The 22,322-nt window shown below is 38.2% G+C and overlaps 1 protein-coding gene across 1 annotated transcript in view; it reads right to left on the reverse strand.

Annotated features, from left to right (window-relative positions):
- tenm2a (teneurin transmembrane protein 2a) overlaps window positions 1-22,322 on the reverse strand; it is a 297,220-nt gene that overhangs the window by 183,785 nt on the left and 91,113 nt on the right. The window lies entirely within an intron of this gene.

Raw genomic sequence — 22,322 nt, forward strand, 5'->3', positions numbered from 1 at the left:
AACTGCCACAGCCTCCTGATACTACATACACTAACAAACACTCCTTACACTGTTTACAACTCGTCTCCTGATCGCAGTCGTACTCTGATGATGTAGCAGCTGTAGATCTCAGGTTAAGCACCTCAATCGGAGTGACCGGCCTCTGCTGCACTGATCTGACAGCAGGACTTTAACGTAATGGGTTTGTGTAGCCCTGACGAGAAACTTTCTGGAATGAAAAGCCTTTAAAGGAGTAGTTCACTTCAGAATTAAAATTTCCTGATAATTTACTCACTCCCATGATATCCAAGATGTTCATGTCTTTCTTTCTTCAGACGAAAATAAATTAAGGTTTTTGAGGAAAACATTCCACGATTTTTCTCCATATAGTGGACTTCAACAGGGACCAATGGGTTGAAGGTCCAAATTGCAGTTTCAATGCAGCTTCAAAGTGCTCTACACGATCCAGCCGAGGAATAAGGGTCTTATCTAGAGAAACGATTGGTCATTTAATAAAAATAAATAAATAAATAATAATAAAAAAATACTTTTTAACCACAAATGCTCGTCTTGCACGTCCATGACTTCATGCATTACGTAATCGTGTTGGAAAGGTCACGTGAAAAATGTAGGGTAGAAAAACTACCGATCATTTCACTAGATAAGACCTTTATTCCTCGGCTGGATCGTGTAGAGCACTTAGAAGCTGCATTGAAATTACAATTGGTTCCAGTTGAAGTCCACTATATGTTTTCCTCAAAAACCTTCTTTTCAACTGAAGAAAGAAAGACATGAACATCTTGGATGACATGGGGGTGAGTAAATTATCAGGAAATTGTAATTCTGAAGTGAACTAATCCTTTAAGGCCCTGACACGCCAAGCCAATGTTCGGTCGTTGGCCAACGTCGGGCCGTTGTTGAGTGTCAGCCGGCCTAGTTTTTGTGGTGTGTTCCGCACCAGTGGTACTAGCTGGACCCAGTTGGGGGTATTTTGGCCGATGGAGCATGTTGTCACTTTTAGTCCTTTTGGTGTGTTCAAGTGCAGCTTTGTGGCCCAGACGCAACCGAGACGAGGCGACAACACGGTAGCTTTTTGGTGTGTCATGGCCTTTGAATGCACTATTCCAACCCTGTGAACACTTATGCTCAAACTCAATGTATGTCAGTGAGAATGTTACATAAACTGCGAAATCATACACACATCCAAGCAGCATATCTTTAAAACAGTCGAGTCACGCGCCAATGTATCCTGAGATGAAACTGGCATGACAGGAGCATCGGCGGTGTGTGAAAGTGCTCATCCGAGGAGACTCCCTCAGGGAAACGTCTCTTTTAGATCTCGCAGACATGCAGCTGGCTCAGAGACGGCACTGCAGACAGGATCATTAAACCTCCCATTTCCTAATCTGTCCCTTCAACCCACCATTACACCATTCCTACGGCCCGCCGTCTCCTCGCACACACACATGTGCGTTCCGTCTGCTCTATCCGTCATTACAGAGGAAAAACACGGCCCCCCTGCAGCAGCACTAATGCAACGCAAGGCCAATTAGAAAGCTTCCCGACCAATCAGCACGCAGCTCCTTTCCATAGACTAATACGGCATGATTGATGGGGGCTTTTCTCTCGGGAGATAACCTCTTATTAGATGCGCAATGCATGTGTGCATAAGGATGCTCGCTCTCGAACGGCACGCTGCAGTCATAGCCTACACACAGACAGCCACTCCACAAGTGCTTAACTCACAGAGTCAAGCACGATTATTAGCAATTACTTCTCTTTGTGCGTGTGTGGATATCTAGTTTTTTTTTTTCCCATTCCTCTTTTTCTCTTACAGAACAGCATGTCATCTGTACAAACCAATTTCATTAATTAAACAATGAATTTGTGTATTAATGAAATGCAAACAAAGAGCAGAGTTTAACATTCACAGTGCCATGAAAAGGAACAATATTGACTAGATCTCATTAAGGAAGAGGCCTATCCTCTGGTTTGCAGTCCAGCACAGCGCAATGCAATGCCAAGGTCACAGGTTTGACTACCGAGGAACATGTATGCTGCTAAAATGTTTACTTGGAAGTTGTTTTGGATAGACCAATGCATAAATGTAAATATGAATCTCTTCTATTTTGGGTTGAGCTCATCAGAGGTAATCACTTGCGAACCTGCTGTCATTATACAGACAAAAATGCCACAATAAACACTGTGAAGCCTAGATTTGTACGTGTTAGCAAGACACTTACTCAAAACAAAAGGGCATGAAACTTGATCTGTTGAGAGAGATACCGTGCGAACACAAAATTGCGAAGACGCATCTCTTTGCGCTTGAACGGACACATACACACAAAATTATGTTAAGTATTCTTGTAAACACAGTCGGTTATGTCTTAAGTGAACAAACAGTTGAGAAAGAAATCGGATGTGTATCATTATATTGGATCTGTTCATTAGGTCTTAAAGTGATCTATATTTAATTTATACATTTAATGATTACATTTCTGTACCTACTGTTAGCTAGACCTTTATTTTTAACTTTGTTATATTGTATTTATCTATGCTTGTAGTTTGCGTATTTGTTCTTATTTTATTAATGTTCACTTGTTAATAATGTTTAATTATTAAAAGTAAATTATTAGTGAGTAAGTGAGTAAAGTGAGTAAATTATTAAAATGATTAAAATTACTGGGGGGTTTTTTTGTGCTTTTTTCAGCATTGACATCACAGGATTAAATACATTTAAAATATATTAAAATAGAAATTTGTATTTGCAAAATGTAATTGTATTTCATAGTAGTCAAGTCATAAACCATGATCTACTAATTCTATTTGCTAATGCCAATCAGGTTATTCTAGAGAGGCTAGGGAGAAAGATGAGTCATTAACACTATTGGTCTGTTTTCCCAGGAGAAGAAAAAACTCTTTATTTTTAGATAGATTTATGATAATGTGTACATCTATTAAAGGTCAACGTTAGGAGTACACTAACATATAGATTGTTTGAAAGCCAATAGACATGACTAAAAGCCCCATAAATTTAATTTGGGGTTCATGGGATCTTAAATATATATTTTTTCTAACCTATGTGGCCCCGATTATGCCAGCAGAAAATATCATTTCTGAATTAGAAGTTCAAATTTAAGTTCAGGTTATATTTATGCTTGTTTATGATTTAAAACGCATCCTGAACTTCACATCATAACGCTGATATTCGAGGTGTTTCAATATCTTAACTGCGCCGGAGGTTGAGACGTCTGACAAGAAGCAGGGGTCTTTGCTTGATAAGACTCTCTGTGTGGTAGGGGTCAGTGTGAGATAAGAGTCAGTGTGTGTGTTAAAGGTCAGCGTGTGTTAAGGGCCTTTGTGTGGGCTGGTCTTGCCAAATCCAGTCTTCTCTATCAACACACACACACAGACACACAAAACCAAATCAAGCTCTTCTATCATTTCTGCTCCCTCTCATCTCTTCTCAGCACAGGGAACAAAAGGACAAAGAGAATGAGAGACAAACCAGGCTCTTTCTGTGCTCTCATAAAGGTCTCAGTGAGCTTTGATGGTGCAGTTTCAGTGAGGAAGGGAGGGTGGAATGAACTGAAAGTTGAAGTATGAAAAAATAATTATTATTAAATAAATAACCCAAAAACAAAAGCAAAGCATTGCAATATAAGTGTGAGGGTGGAGTAGCCCTACCAGAAAGCTTTATGACTGTCAGTATTGTCCCTTTGATAGAGCTGGTCGATCGCTTTGGTCTGAAACTGCCTGTATATCTTCTGTCATCTATACACATAAAATGAAAATACGACTGTGTCTCACACACAAACACACCCACTTACTCAGCTCTCTGTCTAAACAACATCATTAAACTGCTGTTTTTATATATTATTTCAGGGAATCGGAAATATATGAAACAAAAGGGGGGATTTTAAAGGGATAGTTCACCCAAAAATTAATATTGTTTTTCTTCCATGAAGGAAAAAAAAAAAAACACAAGAACCTTAAAAGAGGTTATTTATACACCATATTTCAACTCACTTATGGCCATACAATAGATACAATTAGATAAATTAGGTCAAAATTAAATTAAAGTAATTTGGTCACACTTTATATAAGGTTTCGTTAACTATGTACTTACTATGTACTAGCCAATCCTTATGAGCTGCTAAATAGTCTTTCGTTGTTTTAATGACAATGACAATAAAGATCTATTCTATTCTATTCTATTCTATTCTATTCTATTCTATTCTATTCTATTCTATTCTATATTCTTGTATTTCAAAACTCTTTTGCTGCCATTGAGGTGGGATACATAAGGTTGGGGACAGGTTTAGAAGTACTGGTACCATACTCAGCTGTACTTTCTGTTCTCACGGAAGCTCAAAATTGCTGCATAACACATCATTGACTCTCTCTCGTCAAGAGTTTATGATTGAGCTTCCATTTACCATAACTGATGTGTGCTTTGATGAATGTTTACATGTGATTAAAAGCCTAAATTAAGGTTTGGAATGACTTAAGGGTGAGTAAATGATGACATTTTTTTTTACTTCTGGGTGAACTAACCCTTTAAGGGTTAAGGGAAGGGTCAACAGTGTAATTATATATTTGCAACTACGGGAAATAATTACAGCTGATATTACATGCAGGTACAGTATTTTTAAATATAAGTACAATGCAAAAATGTTTATGTACACAAGCGCACTATATCAAATGATTAATTTAAATGTTAGTACATAGCAGTTGAAGACACTTAATATAAAGTAGGACCATGCTTTTTTTTCATTATTGTTATTAATTCATTTTTTATTTATTTGTCACAATATTTTTTTGTTGTATAGAAGACTAGCTTACAAATTTGGGTTTGGAATGACATGAGGGTGGATAAATGATGGGTGAACTATCCCTGTAAGAAAGAGTAAAGAGTGTATTTCACACAGAAAAAAGAAAAATGAAATGTAAATGAATTTAGTCATGTAGTACTGAGACAAATAAAAAGGCTAAAAGATTGGTGGTGGTGGTGGTGCTGGTGGTGGTTTACAAAACAAGGGCAAGCTTGGTCCCAAGGGGACCCTTCCCAGTGGCACCTTTGATCACAGAAATTTCAGTCTGGTCTCATACTGTAGTCTCGAGAGCCTAAAGGAGAGCGTGTCTGAAACAGGTCACACGTCTGCAGCCCCTGAGACCCACCCGGTAAAAGCCTTTTTTTTCAGAGTTGTAAATACAATTTAATGGAAGGAAAAGCCTGTCGTGGGTGTCGTTTTACAAGCTGTACACATTGCTTTCTCTATTATGTCTACTACAGGTCAGCCTAACCTGTCTTGCCTAGTGACCTTTTTGTTTTTTAGAAAGCATGAATTTTGCAAATGCAGAGGCATTTTGGGCTCTGTTGTAGGAAGACAAGAGGCCCTATTTTAACAATCTGAAACGCAAGTATCAAGCGCGAAACGCAAGTAACTTTGTGGGCGGGTCTTGGGCACTGTTGCTATTATACCAGCGGGATAAATGACTCTTGCGCCCGACGCAAATTTAAAATGGGTTGGTCTGAAGTAGCTTCATTACTCATAGGTGTAGTTTGGGCGTAACGTGAAATAAACCAATCAGCGACATCTCACATTCCCTTTAAGAGCAGGCGCGCTTGTTCTATAGCGGATTCCTATTATAACGGCGGATTTGCCAGGCGCGCGCCAGGAGCAGTTCACAGCCGAGGAGACCGACGTTCTCGTCAGGGCCGTAAAACACAGAGAAGTGACATTGTATGGGGATGGAGAAACCCACCCAAATTAGCTTTGGTTAAACGGGGATATAAAAATTTGGGTAAATGTGTAAGCTAGATTTATGCCTATTTTTTCACATCTTCATGGACACAACAGTGATTTCCCTCGTGTGTTAATATTTTTCCTTGTAATAATGTATGGTTTTCTAAAAATGAGAACTGTTGCGTCTGTGTAGATGAGATAAGCAAAGTGTATGCGCGTTGTGCACACGCTACATTAATTATGGCCAAGCATGCGCCTTTAAAATAGCATATGAATAACATGCGCAACGCACCACTGACTTTAGACTAGGTTTTTCCTGGTCTGTGACGGAATTGTTTTCTAAACCTGCAAAATAGCACCAGGGAACGTTTGCGCCGGAACACGCCTCCTCTTTGCACTGAACCGCCCCCGGGAGCGCAAGTTAATTTCCTAATTTACCAACGTGCGCCTGTGGAGGGAAAAGTCCGCTGTGCGCGGGTGCAAAATAGGAATGATACATGCGTCGGTGTACAAAGTCAATTGTGCTGGGTGCAAGATAGGGCCCAATAAATATCTGGGTTGCATTGACAAAACTGGTCATATCATTTTTAACAGAAGTAGGGGTTGTGATTAGATGCTTTCATCAAAGACATGCTCATTTAATGAGCAACCTGATGAAGAGAGAGATGAGTGAAATCCACACCCACACACACACATATCCAAAAATAAAAGGCAAGAGAAGCTTTCATGTCTTCATGAACATGCACATTTGCTGCTCGAAGGGTCAAGTAGTTCATTAAACATCTTTCAATATGTCCCTTCACACCTGCAGAGACACAGTGATTTGGACAGTTTGTTATGAAATGTCACAAAGCATTGCTCAATAGCTCAGTCATTTTAAAGGCAGTCTGTTTTGACTTTCTCCTATCACAACTTAAAATGCAGACACAACTATAATAAGCCATTTGTATGTTGATTTCCCTGAAAAGTGTAAATATAGCAACATTCGCTCAAACAGTGGCATGACTTTGGTTTAGAATATCTGTTTATCCAACCAACACAAAGGCAGAATGTTTGGAAAACTTTTTAAAAAAAATAATCATTGCAAAATCCATAATCATGCAATTCTATTTGTTGCCACCATTTTTAAACTGACATCCAAAAAATGTGGCTGTGATGATAGAAGCAGCTTGTTCATTGTCATACAGTGTTTACCTCCGTGTTGATTATTCAGCTAACAAAACATAAAATATTCCTTTCCACAATTTTAGCTGATAAAAACAAAGTCTATTTAAAAAAAAAAAAAAATGCCCCACCTCTTGCATTTGCAGCTGATAAATAAATAATGAAAAACGATTCTTGAATATTCAGCCAATGAATGAATACAAATAACTAAATAATTAATTAACAAAGACCCCACCTCTTGACTTTGCAGCTAACAAATAAATAATTGAATGAACCAATAAATACATAATTTACAAAATAACAGTGGCAAAAACAAAACATAACAAAAAACACTTCTTGCATTTTCAGCTGATGAATGAATGAAAAAATGCCTTTTTTTGCATATATGCAGTAAATAAATAAATAAATTACAGAAATCTCACTTTTTATATTTTCAGCTGGAATTAACGAACGAACGAACGAATGAATGGATGAATGAATGACATTAAGGTACCGTTGCACAATGTCCCACAAAATCAGCACTGGAAAGTCCACCGATTCTGTGTGGGGCCTAGGCATGACCTATGATACTACTACATATCAAATGGACTGTTACTAGCCTCATTTTCATTCACATCAAACGAGTTATGTCCCTTATCTCACAGACTCCACAGTTACTCAGAGATGAACAACATTTCAATCTGGTTTTAGCTGGGTTGTGTATGTGAACAGCTGTTCAACCACCCTGCAGCAAATGGACCCTAAAGCCTGCACAACCCTTCTGGTCCTACACTCATCACATCAGTCCCCTGCTCTTCCCTCTCTGTCAGGGCAGAGTCCATATTGTGCTGCTGTCCTCTAAACACTGCGTTGCCTCTCACACAGCCTGCAGGAAGCCTTGAGCAAACACACACACACATGCAAATAGACATGTGCATGATGATAATCCCTACATGTGCTGTAATCTAAAGAACTGCCTGTTCTGTATATCTGAAATACCACAGCAGATTTCAGTTAGGAAGGTTATCTGCATTTGCATGTTTGGGTACATGTGTATGTGTCCCTTTATACACATGTGATTGTAAGGCTGAGTATGTACTGTGCAATTCCAGAAGATATTTTAGTATTAATTATGTTAAAGTATCTATTCATTATTTTTATTTCACTTTTATTTTAATATCTTCAGTTTTAAATTCAATTAATCAATTTTAGTAATTGTATGTTATTTTGCAGTGTTGTGCAAGTTACTTCCAAACTGTAATACATTATACATTACTTGTTAGTGTTATTAAAAAGTAATTATTTACCTTACAATATTACTGTTTCAGAATTGTAATGCGTTACATTACTCCTGTATTACTTTTGAGTTACTTTAACCAAAATAACTACAGAAGTAGAACTTAACATTCTAAAATGACTAGGGCTGTAAAGATATGCGATATGAAACCGCGACACTCAGATTCATGAACCTGTGTCGTGTGCGGTGTGAGAAGGCAGAATCACGACACACCCCACACCTCCAGATCCAAAGCTACCACATCTTTAAATTACTTTTAGTATTATTTGAAATTAACATTATAAAATACGTAGACCTACACCACAAAACTATCTGAGAATAAATTATTTAAAATTGGGCAATTCCAGCGTTATGGACGTGACATTTGCAGTAAAAACTTGAAATATAAATTCTCAGAAAATGCATTTAATACCAATATATTGAAACGTCTGTTTATACATCCATAGGCTACTCCCTTAATAAAGGAGTCCAGACATTAGAAAAATATACACACATGCATTTTATATTTAATATGAGGGAAATAGCGTGACACAAAAAATCTTTAACTTTTAGGTAGGTTATAGCAAAATATTTTTTAGTAATTCTGTGAATTACACTAAGCAAACCAAAAGTAGGTCTAATACTACCCACCATATGAAGAAGGGTTGGCTCTCCACAGAACATAATATATTCATTTTATTTTATTTTATTTTTCATGTTTGCATTTATGAGGAAAAAACGATGTTATGGTCGTGTCAGTTCTCCGTAACGGACGCGACCGCTCTGAAAGCGGCACTAAAGACTGCTTAAGCTTTCACAGAGACCTCAAACAGCACAAAGCCTTTCTTTAAAGTGAATTTCGTTTTGTATTAATTGTATCTTAATTTTAATCAATGATTCATCTACCAATTGCCTGGATTTAATAAGTAAGAAGTAAATATAAGTAGACAAGAGATAACCAGGACACGGAGGCGCGGGCGTCTCATAAATGAACCGAAACTCAGCATCTACTTGCCTCACTCACAGACAGACATGTCTACTTTTAAACAGAACAATTCAAAACGAAAGAAAACGGACTGCTCTCTGGTTAGAAAGAAAACACAGAAGAGCAAACAGAGCAATGCGCATACGTCCATCCCGCAAATGTACAGTCTTCTTCTACCATATTCTCCCATTAACCGCTTTTCCACTGGCCAGCGCGAGCACAGAGACCGAAATCATGATCGCGGCACTCCAGTAATACCTGCCCTAAACACGCTTTTACTGGACTATGTCACACAATACAAAGGTACACCAGCAAGAGGGAGATGAATGAAATAAATCGCCTTACAAATATATCAGAACTGTCATTTAGTCATTATTTACAAACTTGGACACCACACGCGGCTATTGACTGACCACGAACAGGTAATAACTTGCATTTTTCATTCGTTAATGTCTCGCGGTCTGGCTGTATTTATTTTTTTTGTATTATTTTTTTTGAACAATAAAATTTTGGGCTAAAAGTGTGTTGTAACGCATGCGTTACTGAACATGTACAGAGTAAAATATTACTGAAAATTGATTAGTAATGCCTTACACTACTGCGTTACAACAAAAAGTAATAAGTTACTGTAATACATTACTTTTGTAACGCATTACTCCCAACACTGTTATTTTGTCATCTTTATTAGTTTTATTATTATTATTAGTAGTAGTAGTAGTAGTAGTAGTAGTAGTAGTACTTTAACTTTAACTCAAATTATTTCAGTTAGTTGCCAGATTTCTAATTTTTTAAAAGTTTTTTCATCTCAAATCTTTTTTTTTTTTATTTTATTTTACCATTTTTATTTTATTTTTATTTTTTATAGTTTTAGTTAATAACAACAATGCTACTTTCATGTACTTCCCTGCTAAACAGAGCAGCATGAATTGCCATGCTTGAGTGGAAGGATGGATTATGTCTCGGGCTAATGGGGCCAGTGCCGTGGGACCCCTGACTGCCAGGGACACCAAGCTGAAGACCCACAGTGGCCTGGCACCCAGAAACAAAGCACTGCAAGTGTAAAATTAATACAGGCAATCAGCACTTGAATGTATGCCAATGACTGCTGGCACAATGTGAAATACACGAATACAGATTGTTGTCACCTTTGTTTTAAATACAGGGTGTGTTCTTTCAAGTAAGTGTGACAATGTCTTGCAGTTGCTACATTATTACTTATCTTTTTAATGCAATTTCTTATTAATTACAAAAAAGTTATGTTCGGCAATTTCAACTTTCTGTTCCAACTTTAAAGCCTTATACATGAACATTGTCCAGTAGACATGGATTAAATACAAACACTGACACAAACAACAATAAATAAGACTACTGACTTTAGTCAGGTTAGACGCCATACTGAATTCAACACGGATGAAAATAATGCTTACAGTATTTACAATGGCACACACTGTATAAAAGACCTAGATCACAAAATTATTTCATGGTGAAATTCTGAAAGTTTTTCGGAAAGACGTTTCATCATCTGAACAATTGGAATGCTGTTAAACAACAGTACAACCCATTGAACAGTATGGTTCAACCCTTGTTTTCATTCCTGTCAAAAATTAAAGGTGATGTATGTAATATATTGACTGTACTAATGCTTAAAAATACCAAATATGTTTGCAGATATTTAGGAAACATGCTAAGTTCACATACTAGTTTCTCTGAAAAACACTGCTACAGCAAGTTGTTCTACTTCGCAATGTGCATTCTGTGTCAGAATGTTTGTTTTGGTCTGTTTTTTTTTTTTTTTTTTTTTTTAATCTGTAATTAATTATTTTTTTTTTTTTTATTATTATTAATTACTCACCCAAACCTAACAATTTTGTTCATCTCAGAAACACAAAGAAGTCTGAAAGAAGTCTGTCCCTCAACTGACAATCCATGCAACTCTTTGACATTTCAAAAGTTTCATAAATATATTGCAAAAGTAATCCATATGATCGAGTGGTTTAATCACATTCATCAAGGCATATCAGATATGGTAAATGGAAGCTCAAGCATGCCTTCTTGACGTGAGAGAACCAATGTGTGTTCCCGTTTGTTATGCAGCATGTTTGAGCTTTCACAAGAACCAATGAGGTTTGTTCTTACGCATTAAGCAAGTACGATTGAGCTTCTGTTTTATGTTCACTGACCAATATTTATATGTCTAAAAAGCCTAAATTCAATCAGTTCATCATATAAAGCGTGTCTCTTTTTTATTTTTGGGTGAACTAACCCTTTAAATACAATGTAGCCCTGACTATGTTTTTTTTGTGTGTTTTTTTTACATATACTGAAGTGAGATAACCTATAGTGGTTGATAAATAAAAACACAGCAGACCTATATCAGTTTTTTTTTTTTTTTTTTTTAATCAGCCACTTGTCAAGACATATAAAAAAAAAAGAAAAAAAAAAGGTTTGAATTACAAGTGGCTAAAGTCACAATTCTTCATTTCTATGGGGTAATTTTAAGAAATAAAGTCAGAATTGAGAAAAAATAAATAAAAATTAAATCAAAGTTAAGTCACACCTGCACACAAATAATGTAAATTAGTAATTAGTTGCAACTGCACAAAAGCCACAGTTACAAAATAATATAATGTCCTCTCTGGCAGAAACAGTATGTGGGATGACAAAAGGAGGCCTAAAACAGGCTTGTGCCCCTGGCTCTTGCAGGACAATAATCCATCCTGGCATACAGTATGTATACACCCAAAAGTGTGAGATTGGGTGAGACAGAGGCACACAACATTCCCGCCAACAAATTCTGTGACACATCATCCTCTGCATTTGACAGCAACCAAGCTTCTATTGTCACCATGGAAACGCATACATTTCTTACATATTCTACACCGATCCATTTCAAACAGCTTTGACTGCGGTCACAATTAATTTTCCACTTTCTGTTTCCATTTTTCACCATCTGGGAGCTTCAAGAGCTTGCATCAGAGAAAAGGCCTGTGGCCCTTCCTATGCGTAGGAGGCTGTATCAGTGGAAGTGCATATAGGATTAGCTGGGTTCACAGGAGTGTTTCATTAACTGTGCATTAGTTTAAGAGGAGGGACTATTCATATGGTATAGAATGTTCAAAGGATTTAGCAGAAGTGGCTATTCATCTTTAATAGGGAAGTAAATAACTTATCGATTCATAAGAAAGGTGAAAGGACTAATACATTGATTGGCAGTGAGGTGAAGGTGGTCAACCAGAGCCAAGGGCTTTGGAGTCAACCATTAATTGTTGGCTGCATGTGTGTAATGACCAAATCATCTATAATAGGAGTCAACGAAACACCTCATTGACTGCAAACAAAGGCATATGTGCAGTTTTGTAAATGAACACAAAAATACTGGTCGTACAATGCAGAAATCCAATCTGCCAATCCTGCTATAATAAGCGCTTAAGGCAGCACATAAATTGTACAAAGGTATGTTTAGGTTGTAGACTTTAGTTCTACACATGGTCACTGTGTAATATACACTCACCTAAAGGATTATTAGGAACACTATACTAATACTGTGTTTGACCCCCTTTCACCTTCAGAACTGCCTTAATTCTACGTGGCATTGATTCAACAAGGTGCTGAAAGCATTCTTTAGAAATGTTGGCCCATATTGATAGGACAGCATCTTGCAGTTGATGGAGATTTGTGGGATGCACATCCAGGGCACGAAGCTCCCGTTCCACCACATCCCAAAGATGCTCTACTGGGTTGAGATCTGGTGACTGTGGGGGCCATTTTAGTACAGTGAACTCATTGTCATGTTCAAGAAACCAATTTGAAATGATTCGAGCTTTGTGACATGGTGCATTATCCTGCTGGAAGTAGCCATCAGAGGATGGGTACATGGTGGTCATAAAGGGATGGACATGGTCAGAAACAATGCTCAGGTAGGCCGTGGCATTTAAACGATGCCCAATTGGCACTAAGGGGCCTAAAGTGTGCCAAGAAAACATCCCCCACACCATTACACCACCACCACCAGCCTGCACAGTGGTAACAAGGCATGATGGATCCATGTTTTCATTCTGTTTACGCCAAATTCTGACTCTACCATCTGAATGTCTCAACAGAAATCGAGACTCATCAGACCAGGCAACATTTTTCCAGTCTTCAACTGTCCAATTTTGGTGAGCTCGTGCAAATTGTAGCCTCTTTTTCCTATTTGTAGTGGAGATGAGTGGTACCCGGTGGGGTCTTCTGCTGTTGTAGCCCATCCGCCTCAAGGTTGTGCGTGTTGTGGCTTCACAAATGCTTTGCTGCATACCTCGGTTGTAACGAGTGGTTATTTCAGTCAAAGTTACTCTTCTATCAGCTTGAATCAGTCGGCCCATTCTCCTCTGACCTCTAGCATCAACAAGGCATTTTCGCCCACAGGACTGCCGCATACTGGATGTTTTTCCCTTTTCACACCATTCTTTGTAAACCCTAGAAATGGTTGTGCGTGAAAATCCCAGTAACTGAGCAGATTGTGAAATACTCAGACCGGCCCGTCTGGCACCAACAACCATGCCACGCTCAAAATTGCTTAAATCACCTTTCTTTCCCATTCTGACATTCAGTTTGGAGTTCAGGAGATTGTCTTGACCAGGACCACACCCCTAAATGCATTGAAGCAACTGCCATGTGATTGGTTGATTAGATAATTGCATTAATGAGAAATTGAACAGGTGTTCCTAATAATCCTTTAGGTGAGTGTAAATAGTACAGATCTTAAATTTTATCTTAAATTATATATATATATATATATATATATATATATATTTTTTTTTTTTTTGCCTGGTAAATTGATCAAAAGTACCAATAAATTGATATTATTACAAAAAATCTATTAATATCATCACAGCAGCTTTGCAAGATTGATCAAAAGTACCAATACATTTACATTGTAAAAAAAAAAAAAAAAAAAAATCATATAATATCATCACAGCAGCCTTGCAAACACTGTAATAAGAGAATACTGTTGTCTTTCAAATCTGTAAATAATGACGATGATTTACAATATGAATGCCAAGGCTGACTTTTAAGCAAGTAGCAGTAAAGTTACCATTTAAAAAACACACTGCACAACGTTCTTATAATAATCCCTTTTTAACCAAATAACCACTTCACAATCTTGATTAAGTCTAGGTTTGAACTGAATAAATAGAATAAAGACCTGAGAGTGATGGATATTGGGGCCATACCTCATATATTTACACTGAAAGAACTAGGATTAGGTCAAGACTTTGCAAACAAATATCTCAATATTTAAAGTTGAAGGCCTAACAGTGAAAGAAAGCAACAAGCTGCACTCTTTTTAAGTGTGAGCTCAGTGGAGCTAAGGAATTGCATACTGTAGTTGAACAGACAATCCTGTTCATTTGGAATAGGGCTGAGAGGAGTGACCTATTGATCATGGACAGAGAGGAAGGAGCCAATGGGAAGGCAAGCTTCATGGATTACCAGGATGGATTTGTGGAGTTTGCAATTGATCCTGAATTGGAATTGATTGAATTGTGGTTGCTAGGACAATAGTTTAACTGACACGTAATGATAGAGAGAGAGTGAGGGGAAGTAGAAGAGGAAGAGAGAGAAACAACCCCTGATGAGTCAAAAAGAAAAAGTGCAAGAGGACTTAAACCATTAGCACAATTATAGAGTTGCCATCTCTTCTGGCAGAATCATATAGCTGAAACTAGCCTCAATTTACAGACTCGAAATTGGAGGAAGGAAGGGGAACACAGTAGAACAAATGTGTGGTATTTAAGTCAAAGTCATTATACGAGACTGACTCTTGTTGCACTTCAATATTTTACGTTTGCAATCCCAGATTTTTAGCCAATTCACACCCAAGATTACCAACACTTTTCTAGCGTGTATACTTGTGAAACTGGTTTGAAATTTGTCTGACTAATCTTCATGTGCACCTCCATGAAAAAGGCCACAGAAATTACAAGAGATTGTAGCTACAGTAGGGGAGGAAAACGGTCTTTACACACCTAGTCAGAACATCAGAAACTGTTTGAAACTGTGAGTCTTTAAGCTTCAGGTTTGCAGTATGTACTCTGCATTAGACCTGTAGGAAAGCTGGTTTAAAAACATCGGAAATATCAGAGCTCTGGCTCCCGGCAGTGCAGACCGGTGGGACAGCATATACGACAGAAAGAAACAACAAAGAGGAAAGGCAACCGAGAAGACTGCACATTCAACAACAGTGTGTTTGTGTCTGTTGCGGACAAGAAAAGGGCCTATTTGGAGAACATGGCACACATTCTTGTGCATGGAGGCATCTGTTTCTCTGTATCTTCTGCAACTCTCTCGACTCATCTTGCCTGATCTGAAAACCGAGCAGATCCTCTGAGAGAGAGAACATTCTGGCAGGTTGAGGTTAAATTGAGATGTGAGCCCTATTTAGAGAACGTTTCTTGAGCGTTTATCGAACACACTGTGGCAGACATCTGTTTCTCTGTATCTATCTGTTCACTGCACAAAGTTTCATGCCCACTTATTAAGAGCCGTCATCTGTTGTATTTCTGTAGCGTTTAGCACCCTCAGCGAAACGCAGCTTCTTGTAAATTGAACAACAAATGTGTTAATGTAGGTTTTTACATTTATTTTCTGTCATTATGCAGGGTTTTTTTTTTATAATGCAAAGCATGCCTATTAGAGGGTTTAACGATTGAGACAAGCCCTATTTAAATGAGAATATCGACATTCTCGCCACACCTTTTCTGCTGAACAATGTTTTCGATCAATGGCGCATTCTTATTTGATATCAATAAATTGACTAGCATCTGTCTCAATGTGCAAATGAAGCATATTGGATCAGCTGTTGTTATTGCTGTAAATCTACATCTCTTCCAGGGATAAGACTAGATTCACTTTGAAGGTGAGAATTAAAATGGATTTGTGGACTCGCAGTTCCATGTCACTTCACCCCCGATAAGTCAGCAACAGAGAGACCAGACAGCAGCAGAATTAAATCAGGTTGACGCCTTGGCTGCAGCCTGGGGGAGGGGGAGCAAAACCATGCTTCATTTATCCACTCAATATTTTCAATGTCAGATTTTGTTGTGAGATCGACAGTCGAAAAAAAATCGAACAGTTTTTTTTTTTTTTTTCTCCTTTTTTAATTTTAGCCCTTTTGCTCTTGATTCAACAGATGGCAATTACTCCCATGTTGATACACAAGTATTTTTTTAACCCCAAAGATACAGGTGTCACCAAGGGAACGTGTCATGTGAAGTCTACGCTCTTTTCCCTGAGGGATTGCAACAGGTGGCCTATTGCCATGGGAACTGCAGAGGCATTTGAGAGAAGGTTACCTGTGATTGGTTAATGCATTTGCAAATGCTGTCAGTCTTGTTAGTAGTAATTCCCTTCCTCAGCCTAGTATCACAGAAATCTGCCCCTTGGATCTTACCTCGGAGTAATATTTTTCTAACAATGCAAGATGTCATTAAAACACTGGTTCACAACAGAAAAAAAAGGGAAGTGTTGAAGATTTGAAGTGTTGTTTTCACTTCACGTCATTTCAAACTTGCATGATTTCTTTCTTCTGCCGAATGCAAACGAAGATCATTTGTGAATATCTTGAATATTTTGTGGAACACAACAAGTGAATTTTTGAAGAATATCCTGTCCATTCTTTTTAATATGACTAAAATTAATGAGGACTTGATAGAAACACACTATAAAAGTCATAATGTGTGCAAGACACAGACCAAAATTTAAATTCACTGCAAATTGTAGCTTTCCTGGGCATATTCATGATTGTTCATCAGAGCAGAAATTATGTCTGATTTGAGAACAAATTATTATTTGAGTCAGAAATGTTCAATCAATCTGATGATGTAGTTCACAAAACCATCGGGATGATTAATTCCCTAAGCTGACTGATTCAGTTCTGGAGTTAAATTGACTCTAAGTGTTTATGAAGCTTTTCAATACTTTTTGAAGCTTGATATGCCCAGACTCATTTATTTAGATTATACTGAAAGGAGTGGCCAGGATATTCTTCAAAAGTTCCACTTTTGTGTTTGATGGGGAAAAAGTCATTCAGATTTGGAATTACATTTTCATTTGTGGATGAACTATCATTGAATTATAATAACAAAATACAGACATTTATTGTGGCCTCTTCCATGAACACAGAAATAAAAATGATCAGTGCCTCCAAACACAAACTATCACCCTTAATCAAAGAGAAACAATCCCTTTTCATAGGCTCTCTAAGTCACAAAGATCGCTAAATCCAATTAGGTAACGATTAGCTTATTGACTGGTCATGTTGGGTTTAGATGAACCAAAGCTAGACCTGGGAGAGATGGGACCCCACATACAACAACAGGTGGGAAAGATCACAGGTGAATCTATGGAAAGAATAGTCTTGGCGCAGAGACCTCTAATGAATTGAAGTAGATCAATTTGAAATGCTTTGACACATATGACACACACACACACACACACACAAGCACACATGCATAGGATTGCCAACAGGAAGCAACACAGACTCAGACTGCAGGGCCTCTGCTAGAGCCCGGAGAGGGACGATCGATGAAGCCACGTGCCGTGCAGATCAATCTGGATTAGAACACTGGCGGGAGGCATTGGGAGGCCCCCTCCCCGTCCTGCAGTGAGAGTATGCGGCCAGCAGGGGGCTCATAGGGGAGCCCTCAGGGAGAATCATGGGTGTGAGATGGAACCATGGGAGCTTGGATGAATATTGATAGGATTTGGAAGCAAAGCAGAAAGAGTTTGGGGTTTTAAAAAGTATTAAATCTTGAGCTTAAGCCACCCTTTGCAACAAAAAAAATCCATCCGTAGGAAAAACATGTGGGTGGCATGTCAAAAATCCTAGTAATTTTATAGCAATGGTAAGTCACAATAGGTATTTTAGCTGAACTATTCAATGGCAAAATGGTGATGTATTAGATAATCATACATGCCTATTTATAAATTATTTACTGGCTTAAATAGAATAAAATAGCATTATAAGTTGGAGAATATGCCACAGTTTTTTGCTTGGTTTCAGATTTTTAAAATTGGATATATGCCACAGTATAAACAGAACAGCAGAACACGGTTCACACATTTCTACTGCCACACAGTATATGGATTTCTTCAACTTTAATCACTTTTAAATCTCAGGGGTTGACCTTTTTTAAGGTTTTATTTTTTTGTTAAATGAATGTCACATTGATTAAAACATTTTCATCATACCTTTATTTATTTTTACTACTTTTTAACCATTTTTACCTTTCATAAAACTGAAAATCCATCAAAAATATGAAGTTTTATGTTTATATGAAACATTTGAATTAATGTTTTAAATCTAATCTAAAAAGATAAACAAACACTACTTTCAATATTTATAGTGTTAAAATAAATGTGTATGATGCCCCCAAGAAAACTCATCTTACAAAAACTTTTTTTTTAAATTACAGAACTTCTTATATTTTGTCCGCATATGCACTCCCAATTCTATCGACAATTTAAATAAACTATTGAGATTGTGAAGTATAACTAAAAATGGCCATAGTTGAAGACACAGTCATACAGCTTAGAAACAGCACACAGAAAGCGTACTTTGTACTTTGCAGACTGAGGGGGAAAATGAGGCTGCGATTGTGTGGAGAGATATGAATGGCAGGAGAGAGGTTTAAGTGGGACTTTAAGAAGCTAAAGATCGCAGACGTCCAACCCCAACACTTTCCTGGAAAGCAGCAGGAGGTTTGCACTGGTTTGGTCACCTTGAGTGGGAGGAGGAGGAGGATGGTGGTTATCTAGGAGATTTCAGACACACCGCTGGGGCTCTGATAAACCAGTAAAGATGATGAGTGTTAAGAGACGCTCTGCTGGATGGAGACTCCTGCTCACCCTACTAATAGGCACATCTGCTAGCCTGCCAGTACGTCTAAGCATCACACTGATGCAGTTATGCCCACCTGCCAAGCCCTGCAGGGGGCCACACTGAGCCGACGGAGGCTGGCCTGCAGCACACTGGGGTGGGCGTCCAATCATGCCTCAGGGCTGGGAGGAAGATCTTTTAGAAGACGAGGACTGAATAATAATTGAGCACTGTAACTTTTGAGAGCGTCTGAAAACTAAAGTCTCCGGACCTGATCTGGCAAACCAATCAGATCCTTCTGGGAGGTTGAGATGAATGTGTTGTGAGGCCTTGCGGAGACATGCTGGAGACAATTCTGGAATCCATACTGACTTAAGACTGTACACAAAAGAAAAAAACAACTCAGCTTTGAGAGAAACAAAGTATTGTTGTGCCAGTGGGGGAGGCAAATGTTAATTTATACCATCTATCACCACAACTAGAAATATACACCATCTTTATGCAGCACTGTGGGCGAAATTTGCCTGTTTCCCTAACCTTTATTCTGCCTGGCTCTTTTCAAGTTCACTTCTCTTTTTCTTTCTCTCTATTGTTCTTATCTCCTGCAGTGTTTTCAAAATGACCAGACCGCAGCACCGTGACCATTACACCCTGATACTCTCGTTAATTAACAAACCTGAAGATTTTGGCAAAACAAACAGAATCGGGCCGTCGGCTTCACTGCAAGAATCTGAAATGCATGTGATGGAGGAATATTGAAGGGAAGGAGGAATGCTGAGAGAAGGTGTGAAAGAAATGCCAACTTCAAATGCCATAGCCGAGAATAAATGCTCAGTACTATCACAAGTCAAATCAGCTACTGTATATGGTTCATGGTGAAAACATTATGTCACAAAGTAAGCGTATGTTAGCCATGATACAGCATAACCCCTAACGATGTAATAAAAGCTGAAAGCTGTCTGAAGCTGTTACCTGGGATTACTGATAGCCAGATGGCTTTGCCGCTGTAATTAATTAGCACTGTGACTGCTGAGCAATCCTTCAGGGTCTAGAAGGACATCAGAAACCAGACTTTGCCTCAGACGGCACCACCTACGGACCGTTCTTGGAAGGCCTGATGCATATTGCATATAAAAATGATGAGTTCTGACTAAAATCGCGTGTGTCGCTTCCTTTAACGGTCCACCTGGAATCAAGGCTGCCGTGATGCCAAACCCCCTTATGGAAGAAGAAAGCTGTCTTGTGACAATGAGCGCTTATTGTGCCATTGTTACAGTAAACTTGCATTCTTGAATGAATTGCACGCCGGTCTGTTATTGTGGGGACATCAACTTTACATTTTTATGCCCCAAAACATGACAATGAACAAAATGAACTGTGATTGGTTGCATTACATGTCGGTCAGACGGCCTCTGGGCGATCCTTCGCCAATGAAAGTTGCTATGGAGCCCAGACCTTCTGCCGTTAGTAAGAAAAATAAATGCATGCACATACAAGAGATATACGAGACTAGTCAACTAAACGATACAGCTGCTGCTAGTCCACATTGGAATTACTAGTCGTGTACATTTTTATTTTGCAAATTCATGTTTTGATTGATATTTTTTTACAAAGACTACATTCAAATTACTGTCAGATTACTGATCAAATTCCTGTCAAATTACTTTTCCATGTCTACGGAATGTCCACTCATAAGACCAGCAAGGTGAGGGAGTATTTTGAATTGGCTTTTCTTGCAATTTTGCCGCCTGTCATGTGTACAGATACTTTTCATACACAAGAAGCACATTTAGACACAGACGCAGAAGCGGTCAATACCTTTGTCAATACCTTGACACAGGCTAACTTATGTTAACTAACCAAAAAAGACAAAGACAGACAACCTTTAAACAGACAACCTTCAATTCATTGTCACATGACCAAAAGCATCATATTACCTAAAAACATAAAATTAAAAACATTTCACAGTTGATATAAAAAGGGGCTCTTTGAAAGATTACTTTTAACCACAATTTGCTAGTCCAGTGTCCCATCACCACCTACACTCAATTCAATAGAAATATTATTTTCGCTTCCAGAAGAGAACGACTGAGATGCATTAAAGGGCCCAAAGCGAAACAAGTACTCATTATAATCGTTTGCCACCTTAAAATCAAAATGAAATACATAAATTAAGCTGTCACTGCAAAACCATTTAGAACGGAGGACCAGGAGACGTGGACCCTTCACGTCCCCTGATGGAAAACAGCAACAGCATGTTTTGCCGAGAAGGTAATTGTTCTAATAATTATACAATGCCCATGATAAATTGACTAAAAATCAATTTTTTTCCCAAACATTGAAACTAATTGGTAACAGAGTCTGTTAAAGAATAATGATTAATGGAGTTCATAATGTGTAGGCTTGTGATGGGGTAAGTCCTACACTTTCCTGGAGACACAATCTGACAACACCACAAACACTACCAAATCAATCAGACCCAGTGAGCAGCACTGATTCCACAGGGTCTTATCTTCTGTTCTTCTAAGTCCCGAATGAACTCCAGGGGCATTATGAGTGGATCTCCATGTGTGTGGTATGTCAATTCCCCCCCTTTTTTTTTTTTTCATAAGTACCACCAACAAATCGGGAAGAAACAGATTAAAAGTGATAATGTTGCCACTAATGCTATTTCAAAACCTCTGATTGCAACTCTGCATGGCAGCCAACAAGCTTTGTATTCACAAGGTCACCTTTGAACTGCTCCTTTTCATTTCAGAGGCACAGTGATTGTTTGCATCTGATGAAATCTCACCTCTTCCTCGTCGGAATCTGCACAACGCTGCCTGATGGCTCCTTTCTATTCCCTATCATACAGTGTCTGCATTTTTATATTCGTATTTATATGTTGAGTCTAAGGAAGGGGTTGATCCATTTTCCATGGGAGGATGTCAGTTCTTTGAGTATATTCCGATGATCAGGGAGATGATTAGTCATTTTAATATATTTAAGCAGTCCGTTCTGGGATTGCAGAGACTATCTTAGAATGAGAGAAAGCCGAATGCAATGCGGTCCGCTGTCACAGCGTAATTGGCTACAAATGAAAACTTTAAAATTCAATAAGAAGGCATTACCCATGAATCCATGCTTCAAGACAAAGCAAATAAGACTTGGATCTGAAGGCAAAAAGTCTGCGGGGAAATTTTCTTCAAGTACAGGAAACCAAATTAACAAGTGGCAAAGTTAAGTGGTGAAATAGTGTCCCGTGATGCAAACAAATCTACTGCTTTTGAATACTAACAACCACAGTCTAATCTAGCACTAATTTCACCAACAGCTATTGCTTTAGTC

This window comes from Abramis brama (genome assembly GCF_963993115.1).
Source record: "Abramis brama genome assembly, chromosome: 13".
Taxonomy (NCBI): domain Eukaryota; kingdom Metazoa; phylum Chordata; class Actinopteri; order Cypriniformes; family Leuciscidae; genus Abramis; species Abramis brama.